The sequence below is a fragment of the Benincasa hispida genome, chromosome 7 (assembly GCF_009727055.1).
Source record: "Benincasa hispida cultivar B227 chromosome 7, ASM972705v1, whole genome shotgun sequence".
NCBI lineage: Eukaryota > Viridiplantae > Streptophyta > Magnoliopsida > Cucurbitales > Cucurbitaceae > Benincasa > Benincasa hispida.
The window spans coordinates 48,524,999-48,541,219 of NC_052355.1; the positions used below are offsets into that span (position 1 = coordinate 48,524,999).

The 16,221-nt window shown below is 34.4% G+C and overlaps 1 long non-coding RNA gene across 4 annotated transcripts; it reads left to right on the top strand.

Moving 5' to 3' along the window:
* Nucleotides 1-1,661: 1,661 nt before the first annotated feature.
* LOC120081156 lies at nucleotides 1,662-8,762 on the top strand. Of its 4 annotated transcripts, XR_005482699.1 has the most exons (5): nucleotides 1,662-2,082; nucleotides 3,612-3,761; nucleotides 3,847-4,296; nucleotides 8,234-8,391; nucleotides 8,485-8,762. It is a non-coding gene; the product is annotated as an uncharacterized LOC120081156 (long non-coding RNA). The 4 variants fall into 4 exon arrangements; XR_005482697.1 differs by having other exon boundaries at nucleotides 3,847-8,391; nucleotides 8,477-8,762; XR_005482696.1 differs by having other exon boundaries at nucleotides 3,847-8,391.
* The last annotated feature ends 7,459 nt before the right edge of the window (nucleotides 8,763-16,221 follow it).

Consider the following 16,221-nt stretch of genomic DNA (forward strand, 5'->3'; position numbering starts at 1 on the left):
TATATATATTTTAAATTTAATTTCAATTTAATGTCTAAATTTCAACCGGTTAGACTTTTATTTTTGAGATTTAAATTTTGTTTCAATTTAATCTATACATTTTAAGATTTTATATTTTTAATTTCAATTTTTTTTGTTAAATACTTATTTTTAATTATTGACGACAATGTCTTTTAATTAATTTAAAATAATTATGAATTGAAAAAATTGATGAAAAATAGTGAAACTTAATTAATTATAATCATTTTAATTAATTTAAATTTAGATAAAATACTAATATCTAGATTTTGAGTGTAGTTTCTAATTGGTCCTTAAGTTTTTCAAATGTCACACATTGGTCCTTAAGTTTTGAGGTTTGTTTCAACTTAGTCCCTAAATTTCAAAATGTTATAATTTTACCTTTGAGATTTGAGTTTTGTTTTACTTTAGTCCTTAGGTTTCAAGATTTTACTTTTTTAATATCAATTTTTCATTAAATACTCATTTTCAAGGGAAATTCTTATCAATAGAAAAATCCCAAAAATATTTTTACTTTATAGCAAAAGTTCAAAAATATTTTGTACTTTTGGAACTTTTTACTATAAAGTGTAAATATTTTTAATATTTTTTATTTTTAAAAAGACCTCCATTTTCAATCAATGTCAATTTCAATCAATTAATTAAAAATAATTATAAAGTGAAATTTTAAATTTAATATTAAAGGTGATAAAAAAATAGTGAAATTTAATTGATTACAATTCTTTTAATGATTTTTAATTTATTGATATAGATTAATATTAAAGACGGAAAATGAGCATTTAGTTAATAAATCGAGTTTAAAATTGTAAATCTTGAAACATAGAGATCAAATTGAAGCAAAACTCAAATGTCAAGGGTGAAATTGTAACATTTTAAAACTTAGAGACTAAATTGAAACAAAACTCAAACCTAAACTAAATGTATAGCATTTTGAAACATAACTAAATAGAAACTATACCCAAAACCTAGGGACCAAAAAATGTATCTTTCTCTTAAATTTCTTAACGTACACTAATGTTAAAGACAAAAATGAGTATTTAGCAAAAAATTGGGGTTAAAAATGTAAATCTTGAAAGTTAGGGATCAAATTAAAATAAAACTCAAATGTCAATGACAAAATTGTAACATTTTGAAACCTAAAGACTAAATTGAAACCGAATTAAAAAAATAAAAGACTAAGGGCTCGGTAACCATTTCGTTTTTGAAAATTAAATTTATTTCATTCACATTTCTCATAATGATTAACATATTTCTTAAATACAATGGTTAAATTCTTAGCTAAATTAAAAAAAATAATAATAAAAGTTTCTTTTTTTAGTCTTCAAAGTTTAGTTTGATTTTTTAAACCATGGGTAAAAAGAAATAACAAACGAAGAAGTTTGAAGGTGAAAATAGTGTCTACTTAATTTTCAAAAATAAAAATAAAAAACAAAATAATTATCAAACGATGTCTAAATGTATAACATTTTGAAACTTAGCAACCGAATAGAAATTAGACTCAAATCTAGGGAGCAAAAAGATATATTAAAAAAAAGGAAAGAAAAAAAAAGAAAAAAAAAACTCCTCTTTAGCTGCAAGAAACGCAAAGCAAATTAAATTAGGCCAAAGTCGCTTTCCATATTCTTCCTTTGCAAATCCTCGGCACCAGCAACTTTGATCACTTTCCACCTCCTCTTTCATTTCATTTTATTCCTTTTCTTTTTACCTCTCTTTATTCCCTTATTCCCCTCCCTCTATATTACTTCCCTTCATCTTCCTCTCCTTTTCCCACCACCCTTAAAATTAATGGGATTTTCAGAGAACTTCCAAGATGATATGGCCTTCGAATTCGACTCCAAAAAATGGGTCATCACTGGAATTCAATTCCGACCTCCTCTAATGCTCATTAATACTACAAATCCCATTAATCACTCCGACGCCGAAGACCAACCGCCAACGCCGACCGGAGACGGCTGTCGGATTCGGTCCGATTCGAAATGCCCCCCCGCCCCGAAGAAACCTAAATCTTCACTGAAATTCAACCACGGCGATGTGAGGCAATTCTTCAAGCCTCCGGATTTAGAGGTTGTTTTTAGTCGACATGTCGAGAGGGCTAATTGATTAATAGCTCCGATCACCCTTTTGCCTTCCTAACTTTAGCTATTATCTCTCCAATTTTTAGCTCTTTTTGTTGTTTTTTTCTTTCTTTTTCTTTAGTTGATGCATTGTATAGAGATTGTAAAACGTAGCTAGTCAAAGCTGAAGGTTTCTGCCATTTAATTGGACTCGGAAAATTTTAGAGATGGAACCAAAATTTACGTCTAATTTTCCTTATTTTATTTTATTTATTTATTTTTATATAGGTTGACCTTCTATTTTTTGCTATGAACTTCTTCAAGTTTGTTATTTTACAGTCTTTAATATTTGAAAATATTCGTTTTTGTTTTTGAACTTCTAAATTTGCTTTAATTATTAAAATGCTAGTTTGTCTATAAACTTTCATTTTGTATTTAACAAATTAACGAGGTTGTCATAGGGGTGTGTACAAGTTCGTAATTTTAAACTACATAGGTCAAAGATGAGCCTTGGACAAGTGAATATTAAATGAATAAATATAGTAGTAACAATAACAGAAATATTTATGTTGAAAAAAAAATATTAGAACTAAAATGGATTTTTTTTGAAGTTTAAAAACAAAAATAGAACCAACATGCAATTTTAGGGAAAAAAATCGTATACTGAAACAAACTTAGAAATTGGGTAACCAAAATGAGTTAAAAAAATAAAAAAATAATTTTAAATGATAAAATCGTTGAAAATATTTATAAATATAATAAATTTTTATTATTTATCTGCGAAAGATCGTGATAGACTATTATCTATGTCTATTCGTAAATAAAATATGATATTTTACTATTATTTGTAAATATTTTGATTTATTTTTTATTTGAAAATAATTTTTAATATATATATATATATATAAGAGAAATATAAATTTGAAAATTTATGAAAATAAAAAGAAAAGAAAAGCTTTAAAATTGACAAATCTGACTGAGGGAAGTTGTGGTTTTGACTTTTCTCACTTCTTTCGTAGTAAAACTTCTTTTCTTTATGGAACCATGCGCCTCATTTTCTGGTAAAGTGGCTTTGTTGATTTGTCAATGCAATTTACTAGAACTAAAAGCATTCGATTCCCAATGCTATATAGAAATACTGGTTATTTTCTTTCCCTAAAAGTCGCACTTCTCTTTAAAATCTAAAATTTAGAAGCTCCAAATTGAAAATATTTTGATGGTTTCAAGTGAAGCTTATGTAAATCGTGAAATGGTTAATGGTTGTGTGAGATAATTTATTATTAATAAAAAGATTTCACGATTATGTGAGATAATTCATTATTAATGAAAAGATGTCTCAATTCCAGTTTTTAGAAAACTCGAGAAATGTTTTCGTTTTTCATTTTTTCGTGATCAAATTTTATTTTACTTGTTGCATCTACTTCAAAATTTTATATCATTTAGTCCTTATACTTTTTTTTTAAAAAAAAATATCTAAGTTAAATTACTAATTTAGTCCATAAACTTTTGTTGGGCTTACACTTATTTTTCATGCCCAAGGTGCTCTGAAGAAGAGATACAAGATGTGTGGTAGGTGGAATGAAAAGCTCTGAATGAGCCACGCCTCTCAGCCAGACAGTCGAAACGTGGTGAAAACCACTTACATTGATCAAAAGGGAAAATGATGTGAGCATATGGAAACGTCTTCAGGTAAGCAAAAGTCTTTCTCTCTCTCTCAAACTCCCGAATCTGATTCCCTCACAACTCTCTCGAACCCTTGCTTGTTCTTGGCAAGATTTGCAGGTAATGAAGAAGATTTTCAAGCATGCAAATGGAGAAAGTGAAAGAGGAAGACGAGCTCTACAAAGTGATGTACATGGTTTGGCCAATGAAGCCTACATCCACAGTAAGGAAGAAGTTTCTATTATTGAAGGCATATAAGAGCCAATTTCTTTTTCTTTACAGATTTTGTACATGTAAAAATGAAAAAACTCTTAGTTGTTTGAATGTACACACATATTTACAGGTTTGTATGACTGCTACAAATGAGTTGTAAAGTCTGTTTAGAAGAAAAAAACTAGTCGTTGAGATTAACTTTCTTCAAATCTCCACCTTTTAGCCTTCTTCCTTCCAAATCTGATGATGTTTAACCTTTTTCAAGTAACTAGAAGCTGACCTGTTTGAAACATTGGGCTAACTTGAGCTTCGTGTTAGGTTTGGTAAGCATGTCAATTGCATTCCCGAGGTATGGACTTTCAGAACCTCAATTTCTCCTTGTTCTATTATGTCTCTTATGAAATGAAACTTGATATCTATGTATTTTGTTTTTGAGTGGTATTGTGGAATTTTGGAAAGATGGATAGCACTTTAGTTATCACAGTAGATTTTAACTATTGTTTGTTTGATGCCAAAGTCTTCCATCAAGCACTTTAACCACAATGCTTCCTGATAGTGCCATATATTCTACCTCAGTAGTTGATAAAGTTGTGATAAACTGTAGATTTGCCTCCAGCTTAGTAGATTTGGTCCATATAAGAAGAGATAACCTGTAAGAAATCTTCTTTTGTCTTGATCCCTTACGAAATTTGAATCAACAAACCCATATAGCTCAAGTTTTGTCTTCTGTATACTTTGATAGATTAGCTTGGATTGTTTAGACCAGATTTGATACCTAAGTATCTATTTAGTAGCTTCCGAGTGTCTTCTTCCAGAGTTAGACATGTATCTACTAACTAGGCTTGCACAGTAGGAAAGATCTGACTTAGTAGAGATCATAAGATACATCAAACTACCTACTGCCTGACTATAGGGAACCATTTGCATTTGATTTAAGTGTTCCAAGTTAGTTTCCTTATGTGAATTAGTTGAGGATAGTTTAAAATGATGAGTAATAGGTATAGTTACTGGTTTAGCATTGGTCATATTGAATCTTCTAATGATCTCCTCACAGTAGTTGGTTTGACTAATGTTCAGTGTAGAGGAACCCCTATCTCTGTTAATCTCAATCCCAAGGATCTTCTTAGACTGACCTATATCCTTCATGTCAAACTCTCCCTTTATGAGATCTTTGACATGCCTTAGATCTTCTTTAGAACTCCCAGCTAGCAATATATCATCCACATAGAGAAGTAAGTATACCTTATTCTTATAAGTGGTTTAGTTTACATAGGTACATATGTCATAGGAGCTCTTTTGAAATCCAATACTCTCAATATAGTCATTAAATCTCCTGTACTAGCATCTAGGAGACTATTTAAGTCCATAGATGGACTTATTTAGAAGACGGTAGAGATCCTCTTTTCCCTTTTCTTCAAAATCCTTAGGTTGCACCATGTAAATAATCTCATATAGATGACCATGTATGAAAGATGTCTTTACATCTAGCTGATTTAATTCAAGGTTATACTGAGCAACTAGAGACAATAAGAGTCTGATAGAAATCTGTTTTACTACTGGTGAAAAGATCTCATAATAATCTATGCCTTCTCTCTGAGTGAATCTCTTAGCCACTAGTCTTGCCTTATATTTAGGTTTTTATTCTTTAGAAGTACCCTCCTTTGGTTTATAGATCAATTCAGATGCTATTGGTTTGTATCCTTTAGGAAGAGAAGCTAGGGTTCAAGTGTTATTCACACATAGTTTCAATCCAGTTCCTTGCATCAAGGCAGCTTACTACCTCTTCAAAAGTAGCTGGTTCTTGGTTATTTGGAGCTATTGTAACATTTAAAACTAGGTTCATATAACTTGTTTCAGTATACCTAGCTAGAGGAACAATCACCCTTCTTTGTTTGTCCTTTGCTAATGAGTATTGACTCAAATTAGGTTGAGCTTCAGTGTGTTGTTGTAGCTCACCTGTGGTTTTCTCTTCCTCTTTTGAATCATTTGGAGGATTTTGACTAATAGACCTATCTTTAGGTGCCTCCACCTTAATTCTAGTAGTAGGATTCTTAGGTATCTCAATTGTAGTCTTCTTTTTTTGCATAAATATTTCATTTTCTCTAAAAGTGACATCCCTGCAGACCACAGATCTTTTCTCAACATAATTCCACATCTTGAAGCCCTTTACACCATCTGTGAACCCTACAAACATACATTTTACAGCCTAAGTTTTCCCTAATTTTGATGTATGTATCCAACACATCCAAATATCCTTAGGTTGTTTAGCTTAGGAGGATTTTTGGATCATTTTTCTTTAAGGGTTAAGAAGTTTAAGGATATATGTGGACACCTATTTAAGGTGTACACAGTGTAGCTTGCAACTTCAGCCCAGTACTTTTCACTAAGGATGGCATCTAAAAGTAAGCATTTGACCCTTTCCATAATAGTTCTATTAAGTCTCTCTGCCACCCCATTCTGTTGGGATGTATATCTGACTGCTCTGTGCCTGGTAATGTCTGTTTCTTTACAAAATTTGTTAAATTCTTCACTACAAAATTCCAGCCCATTATTTGTCCTTAGGTACTCAATTTCCTTAGATGTTTTCTTCTCAATCACGAGTTTCCATTCCTTAAACTTCTCAAATACTTGGTCTTTTGATTTAAGAAAGAAAACCAAATTTTCCTTGAGAAGTCATCAATAAAAGAAAGTAAATACCTTGAGCCACTTAGGCTAGGTGTTGGAGCTGGTCCCCATAGGTCTGAGTGAATGTAGCCACGAATAGCTTTTATTGAATGTTGTGCCTTGGTAAAACTATGTCTGGTTGCTTTTCCCAAAACAAATGTTCACAAAAGGTCAGTTTGTTTAAAATTCCTTTGGATAGGATGCCCTGTTTAGATAGCACTTCCAGCCATTTAGCACTAATATGAGACAACCTCTTGTGCCATATATCAGCTTCTGTTAGATCATTAGTAGTGGCAACATATGCCCTTGTCATCATTTCTACTCCTCTGACCACAAACAAGTCATTAACCTTCTCCCCAACAAGAACCACCTTGGAATCTTTTAGAACTTCAAGAGTTCCACACTTACCCCTGTACTCACACCCTACAACATCAAACATTCGTAAGGAGATTAAATCCTTCTTAAGGAATGGTACATGCCTAACATTTCTGAGGAGTTTCACTGTCCCATCCTTGAGTTTCATTGAGACATAACCAATTCCTTCAATTTTGCAAACTTGGTTGTTTCCCATGTAAACCATTTCTCCATCAACTTCTTTGTAGGTGTTAAACCAAGGTCTCATTGGTGTCATGTGATAGGTGCATCTAGAATCCAAGACCCAATCATATTTCCCTAGGGGATTTATATTATTGGCCTTGTCAAGTGTTGAGGCTAGTGCATCAGAGTAAATAAAGGAACCTTCTACAACAGAAGCTTTAGGCTGCTTACCTTTAGTTTCTTTTTCTTTCTCTTGATTTTTCCTATTGAGAATGAAAAGTCTTTAATCAAATAGCCTTTCTTTTTTAAATATTCGCATTTAACTTTCTATTTTGGTTTATTTTCATCTGAATGCTGTTGTTTTCTATCATTCTGCTAATTTGATTTGAAATTTCCCTTCACAAACAATCCTTCACCACTTGGTTGTTCCTTTTTAATTGTCTGTAGCTCAAATTCTTTTGTTCTTAGGGAAGAGATGATTGCATCAGTAGTTATATTGTCCCTTCCATACTTCAATACATTTTTAATTTCCCTATAGGATTCTGATAAGGAGTTTAGAAACACATATGCCTCATTTTCATCTCCAATTTCCTCCCCTAGATTCTTAAATTCAGCAACAATTCTTTTGAATTCATCAAAATTATCTGAAAGGGATTTTAATGAATCCATTTTAATAGTGAAAAACCTCTCTTTAAGGTACATTTTATTAGGAAGATCTTTAGTAGTATACAAGTCTTCCAATTTTGTCCAAATCCTATAGGCTTTCTCTTGATCAAGGACTTGCCTTAAAACATTATCACTTAGATTTAGAATTAACGTACCATAGGCTGCCAGCTTCCAGTCTTCTTTCTTTTGAGCTGTGACATTGTTTGGTAGAGAGGATGGATCAAGAAGAGCCTTATGAGCCTTCTGCTGACCAAGAATGGCTATGATTTTGGCCTTCCAAAGGCCAAAACCACCATTTCCATCAAATTTCTCCACTTCGAATCTTGCTACTTCCATTTGACCGTGAATCTTGAATCTTGATTCTCTTTAATTATCTTTGCTTTGATACAAATTTTGTTGGGCTTACACTTATTTTTCAGGCCCAAGGTGCTATGAAGAAGTGATCCAAGATGTGTGGTAGGTGGAATAAAAAGCTCTGAATGAGCCACGCCTCTTAGCCAGACAGTCGACACATGGTGAAAAACCACTTACACTGATCAAAAGGGAAAATGATGTAAGCTGATGGAAATGTCTTCAGGTAAGCAAAAGTCTTTCTCTCTCTCTCAAACTCCCGAATCTGATTCCCTTACAACTCTTTCTAACCCTTACTTGTTCTTGGCAAGATTTGCAGGTAATGAAGAAGATTATCAAGCATGCAAATGGAGAAAGTGAAAGAGGAAGAAGAGCTCTACACAGTGATGTACGTGGTTCGGCAAATGAAACCTACATCCACGGAAAGGGAGAAGTTTCTTTTATTGAAGGCATACAAGAGCTGAGTTATTTTTCTTTACATATTTTGTACATGTAAAAATGAAAAAACTCTCTTAGTTGTTTAAATGTACAACATATTTATAGGTTTGTATGACTGTTACAAATGAATTGTAGAGACTGTTTAGAAGAAAAAACTAACCGTTGAGATTAACTTTCTTCTACTTTGAAGTTTATGTCATTTAGTCCTATACTTCAAAATTACAAATTTATTCTCTAAGCTTCCGATATATATCTTTTTTAAAATACATATTTATTAGACATAATAAAATTGATAGTTTAGAATTTCATTAGACAACTCCTCCCCAAATGAGTGTGGAATCTCCAAAAAGAGTATGTCTCGGATTCCTGAATACATTCAATATTCATATTTATATCCAATAGATCAATTAAGTGATACAAATTTTGAATTTGTTAAAGTCCTATTAGACACAAAATTGAAAGCATAATGATCAATTAGACACTTTTGGTAATTTAAGAGAACGAATGAACCCTCAAAGTTTTGAGACTAAACTTCTAATTTAAACAAATATTTATTTTGTTCTATGTATAAGAAATAACCATTTTGGCCTATTTCTTTATTTCTTTGTTTAATCTCATTTTTTTTTTATAACAATTTAAAATTTTCTTATCATTGTCATAAATTTTTATTAAAGAGTTTTCAATCATATATCTAATTTGTGTTAAAACAATATTATTTATGAACTAAAATATATATATATATTTTATATAATAATTTAGAGATGGAAATTGAAACTCTAACCTCATGGTTAAGAGTGTATGTCTTGTGCTAGTTGAGTATGCCTTATGTTATTGATTAAGTGGAGGAAGACAAGGGGGGTCTTCTCTACTTAGAGAGGATAGAGTTTTCTCTACAACACATGGAGAGAGGGAGAGAGGGTTGAGTCTTCTCCACAACACATATCTGATCACACGCATCCTAGAAACACATGGAATAGAGGGATTCCATGAGGGGAGAGGGTTCTCTCCAAAAATGGCTTAGTCTACATGTTGTGCAATCAAGTTCCTAGGGAAAAAGTGGGTTCAACAAGGGATGTCTTGATGAAGTCGTTCAACAAGCTGTTGGAGTAAAGCCATGAGTGGGCTTGGCCAAACATAGTGTGAAGCCGTCGTAGGCTTGTTACTAAGGGTCAATACCTTAGGGTGTTGGCATGTTAGAGTTACATACATTGTAACATCATTCTTGTATATGTGATTTGTATATAGGTTGGGGAAGAGCTTCCCATAAAGCTTGGCTTGATGTGGCTTTGTGGTGTATGTTTATGCTTGCTTACTTATCAAATGATATTCATGTGAGCCTCACGCGAGTTTGTTGAGAGTCAAGACCCATTAGAGGTTTGGGAGAGTTGAGGAGAGTGGTTAATTCCACACTAACCATATGAATGAACTATGTTGCAGTGAGGAAAGGTTGGCTAAGGGGTGTCCCATAAGCTAGTCCTGCAACCCATGCACATGCACAGGTGGCCTACAAAACAACACTGGAAAATTTTTATCTAAAATATCTAACAGTACAAAAACTAAAAGTTTCTAAATTCAACGACAAAACTGAGATTTAAAACATAAAATCATCACAACATGAGTGGAATCATCTGTCTAGTCCCAATGGTATAGTCATGGATTCCTTCTGTCATTTGCCATTATGTTGTTACTCTTACCTGAAAAACATAACATAATAAAGAATAAATATAAAATACTCAGTTAGTAATCCCCTATCGAGGTCAGGCTATGTATACATATCTGCAAATGCATGCATACTGGTGAGACAAGCATATTGAAATTCATCAAAGAATCATAAGATCATGAACACTTGAAAACATGAAAACATGGGCAGTTATCTAGCGAACAAATAAATTCATTCTAACATGTATCTGGTGGCTTGAAAGCATACAAACATGGTAGGGAACCTGTCAGTTCCCCAAGCTGAACATGATTGTGAATCCAAAGGATCATAGTAACGTGGTAGGGAACCCGTCGACTCTCGATAACATAGTAGTAAACCCAAAGAATCACGAAAACTGGTTAGTGTTAGAAGGGCAATTTTCACCACTAAACATGAACCATATAAAATTTATCTAGAGTCCCATATCATAATGAATAGAACATTCTCATGGTTCCTACATGCGCATAACTGAATCATTCAACATATATCATATTCCTGAGGTCTAATACATGCTTCTGAATTTACTTGTTTGTAACTAAAACAGAGAAACTAAAATGCTCGACACAAGGAAAACTTACGTTAAGCAAAACAATCTCCTTTACCTTGAGTAAAATTCTTGAATTCTCTCCCTACACATAAATTGAAATTAACTTAGATATTTTGGGTTTAAATCAAACACAAAGCTTATCCTAACCGTCTCCAAATCTTACCCGATTAGTGGCTAGCCCCAAAATTGTTTCCAAATTTACCACGTAGATACCAATCTACATGTAATTCATAATTGAGATCTTAAAACCAATTTTCAACATTAAAACTATTCCAAAAAAAGGGTCAAATTCTCAATACTCACAAAAAATGCCAAAATTACTAAAAGTGATCATTTGCACTGCTAGACAACTTGTTTCCGATTTAAAAACTCTTTAAAAACTTAAATCTAACACTAATACACTAGGGAACCAACCAATTGAGGCCAAAAGTTAATGGACATTCAAGAATGTCCAAGAAAATCTATAATGCACTCGAGCTTTGAGGTAATTTTCTAATTTAATTATCTTAAATTATTTGGGTTACATTTGAGTTTTGAGGCTAAAATCGAAATTGAAGTTATGATAATTCAATTTAAATTAAGTGTTGATTGGTTCTTCAAAAGAAAAAAAAAAGATTTAATTTTAGTTGGTGCGAATATAATTGATATTGGAGGAGATTTGGGAATTTCGTTTTATTTAAGTTTAATTGGATTTATTTTTGGTGACTTAAGAAGAAAATAAGGGGGAAAAAAAGAGTATTTATGAATAGAGCTCTTTTTAAATGTTAAAAAAAATGCCAAAATATTTACAACAATAGCAAAAATCTACCCAACTTAAAATTAGCCCAAAATAATTAAATAATGAAGGGAAATTGCCCAAAAGCTCAACCCATACGTTAGTAAAATACCAAAAATGTCCCAACCCACGCAAAAGCACCTGATTAGTTGAAAAGCTCCAGATTTTTTAAAATTGGATTATCCAACCCGATTAATCATCTTCCCATGTTTCCATCGGATTGTTGATGAATAGTGCACAATAGAAACACAGTTCTCCCACTGCTGCTATGACTTAACGACTTTTTCTACTTCATCATCATCGATGGCTTCTTTCGCTGCTGCTACTATGATGTGTTGATTTATCATGCGATGAAAGGGTGTGTGTATGTGGTGATCATGCAAGTTTTCCTAACGAAGCCTAAGTATAAGCCTTCTTAGGGTCCTGGTAAGTCCAAGGTCGAACGCAGGGATTACTCAGATATGCGACAGACTCTATCTCATCTTATTGCTATTTTTAAGTTTAAGAAGTTGGTGATTGACTTTTAATTTCTTAAGGCGATGGAATTAAATGCAAAGTGATAAAAGAGAGGTATTGTAACAAATATGCGATAGAGGGTTGAGAAGAGGTTTTGCTAACATTTCTCAAGATATTTTACAAGTCATGCGATCATGCTATACACAAATGTTAAGCACTACATTTCTCAATGCATATGGCCACATTTCCTATGTCTAGGATGCATGCGATGTGTAGGGAATGCAACAGATAGAACTTATTTTTAAGTCTCCTCTACTCTTGCTTATGAGATTTAATCCGACTCTTTCAAGCCTAAATTCTACGTCTTTAGACTACTCTCTTAAGTACTTAAAGTGATGATTGAAACATATATAAGACAAGATGATTGCATGAAGTGCATAACTTAAGTCATGGTAGCTAAGTACTTCTCAACCCATTCACAAATTTAGCTACTCATGTATGGCATAAAAAGAATGAACATAAATTGAAATGTAATTTCCATTCTTGCAAATAAAATGCTCAAGTACAAAACAATAGTTGATGTAAGTGTCAAGCCAGGTAAGTAGTATCTTGCTTCCTCTAGTGTTTACACGATTTTTAGCACTTCAATTCTTTTCTAATTTGTAACTCTTACTCTAACAAGGGTTAGGTGTGGGTTGGTGTCTCTCTTCCATTTGATGGTCACCAGATGTTCAATGGATTTGCAATGATATGGTCTTCAACGACCGCCAACTAAATTTTTTATTTGACCGCTATCGGCTTCACGTCCTATTACGTTTTATTACATTAGGCTACCGCCTTTATGTAAGGTCATCACACAATCGTCTTTGAAGTACCATTGGATCGCCAACTCAGGAGATCGCGCTATCGCCTTGTTCTTGCACAGAAATACAAGATTAACTCAGTTTAACTGCTTTTATGCGATGAGAGTTAGCGGTCGTGATTTTGCTTTTAGTTTGGTGCGTTCAATCGTAATATTGCTTATTTACTATCGCCTTTTCTCATTGTTTTAATAATTTGAGCTTTAATAACTTGTATTTATACAAGTTATCACACCCCCAAATTTTAAACCATGCTTGTCCTCAAGCATAAACTAAAGATTTCTTAAAATTTCAATCGCCTTTATCCTACCTAGACTTCTCATAATGCCTCATTCAAACCGTTGAACCGTTGTCATTATTAATTTCTATCCTAATCTCTTCCTAAAATATTTATAACGTTTAGGGACTGTGAGCTTAATCTTCAAAAAAATCTTTACTCATTTTCCAGGACATAGCATGATTTATTTAAATCTTGTCAAGCCAGGAAGTTTAAGTGGTTTTGGCCTTTGCATGATTTAGATCTTACTTTTGTGATCTTGCACTAATCCGAGTGCCCAACCTTCGTTTTGGCTTACCCCCATGGGTGTCATGCAGACATCCAACTACGAATGAGGTGCTATTTTCAGTCAAAACTTATGCCCATCTTTTTGTTTGGCAGAGGAGTTGCGATTAGTTAGTTTCTGGGTTGATCACGATTCCTACCTTCATTTTGGCTTGCCCCTATGGGTGTCATACGAACATCCAACTACGAGCAGGATCCGATCTCGATGTTAATACTTTTTTTTTTATTGAAATATAAATTCAAACTCTATCAAGGATGAAAACATCACCCCCAAATTTAAAACGCAACATTGTCCTCATTGCTAAAAATGAAATAATTCATGTGACGGACTCATTCAATTTTGTGAAAATAGTTTTGAAGTAAAACTGGTAGACCAACTAAATTTTAGAAATGTTTTGTGAATCGAATGTCCTGAAATTAATCTGGCGCTAGTTCTTACGATAAGAGAAGAGGCATATCATCATTGAAGTCGTAATGGGCAAAGGAAAAATACGGCAACCAAATGTTAAAGTAATAAAAAAAATTTAGAATTGAGTCAAACGAGAGAGAATGCGATAGTAGAATTCGGTAATATTAAATTGAAACTGAAAAGTACAAAAATTGAAATAAGATAGTAAGGCAAGGAGTGACACAACCCTCAAATTTAATTTTCGCCCGCATCATACTGATCGTGTCCTTCATGAGAATCTTCAGGTAGGACTAAGAGCGCGCCCAGATGGGAGGGAAGCGGTGGTACCACCAGGAGATGTGACACGACACTTTCAAAGTAATTAACCATGTATCGAAACTGGTCGTGCTGTCTTTGAGCCATCTGCCTGATGAATCCACGTGTTTGCCTTTACTGATCGCGTATAATTTTCTTGAGCTCCTCATTTTCTTCTTGTAACTTAGTTACTTGATCTTGAAGCAACTTCTGTTCTTGCGAGAGTTCATCAAGACCTCCTAAAATTGGTTCGCGAAGGTCATTGTGAAAAAACTTATACCATTCATCTTTAGAGTCAATGTTTGCGGTCACTTTAGGGTGAGCTTGTGGCTGTTCATCATTAGGCTATCGCATATTAGTCTCACCAATGCCTGAGCTATTGCCTTTTTAAAAATGAGGCGATAGCTGACTTGGGTCATCAATAGGATGCAGTGGGCTCATTTGGTGCTGAGGCGATAGTTGGGGAGTTGGGTGTTGAGTGGCCAAATGAAGAATGGCGAGAGGATCAATTGGCATATTTTCTGGAGGGGTGGAGTGTTGAGATCGATGCCAACTTGCGTTTCTGCGATGGTGGGTAGAGGAGGGGATTTTTGAACTTTAGGGGAGAGGGTCAGGCTTTTATCAACCCTTTGCTTATTTTGCTGAGGGTCTTTAGTAGCTGCGAATTTGGGAGGCTGCCGCTTGTGAGAAGTCATGGATGGGCCTTCTCCTTACGGTGGTAATCTCATCAATCTACGTAGAGACTTGTCTATGAGCATGGCCTTGACTACCATGTCCTCTTCTTCTTCAAACCAACCTTGCGCCACACATAGCTCTGTAATGAGCGATGAGAAGAACAACTTCCCCTTTGTTCTAGAGAACAGTGTCCAAATTTGGTCGGCGATCAACTTTCCAACGTTGATTAGGATGCGATGCATAATGCAATAGATCGCCATGACTCTTTCCCTTGAAATAGTGTGGTCGTGAGTTGTTGGCATCAATTTCCACTTGATGAAGTAAAACCGCACGTTGGCTTCAGGCGTCAAGTCGTGAGGCGATAACGTCTTAACTCCTTTGACAGAAATATTCCATTTCTTTCCGGGCAATGCTACCGCCTTCAAGACCTTTTTCTACTCCTCAGCGGTGGGGTTTTCAATTATTTGGTTTCCTTCGGCGTCACTAGTGTCTTTTAAGTTGAAAATTCTGTTGATCTTTAAGACGCCAAACCTGATTGAGCCATCCTCAATGTCAACCTTACACCGCCCCGAGTGGGGCTTCCCTTCATAAAATGCAGCGACTGCAGTCGGCTTGACCGTCTTCGCTCCCATGTAAAAATAGTTAAAAATCGTGCCATCCTAATGCCTTGATCGTCTACGTGATGAAGTTAGGGAAAGGCGATGCGGATGGCAGAAAACCCATCTCTACCAGGATCGAAGCTTCTTTGGTACCCTTTCTTCCACTAGGGGTGCCTTACCCTTGTCCTCTCTTCGCACCGCTTGTTTCTTTTCCTGTCGAGCTATTTCCAGTGCCTTTTCCCTTAGCCTCTTTTGCTTGCGTTCTTTGAGGCTGACGCTTAGTGCGCTTTCCTTTCTTTTGGCCAGCTCGCCTTTCCCTATCACTTTTTTCTTGCATTTCTCGCTTAAATTCTATCGCGGCCTGCTCTATACTGTCCAAGGATTTTTCAGGTTGGGGCGGCAAACATTCTAACTCCTCATTGCGTAGTTCATGATGAAACTCAGTTGTGGAGATGAGCGCCGATGCATCCTTCTGAAGGTTTTCTAGACCTTCACGTACTTTCTTTGTTTTTTTTTTTTTCTGAAACTTCTTGGCCAATGCCTTGGAAAATGAGGTTACAGCACCAAAACGGTTGCTTTTCGTAGTTTTGCGATTGCTTGAATGTGGTTGGTTGACAACTTCCTCATCAAGTTGCTCGAGTGGTTTAAGGGTTTGAAAGATATCGCCATAAACCTCGCGTTCATCTCTTCATCTGACCTCGCTTGCAGCGGAGAGGTCTTGAGGGTTTTGGCCGAGTGATAA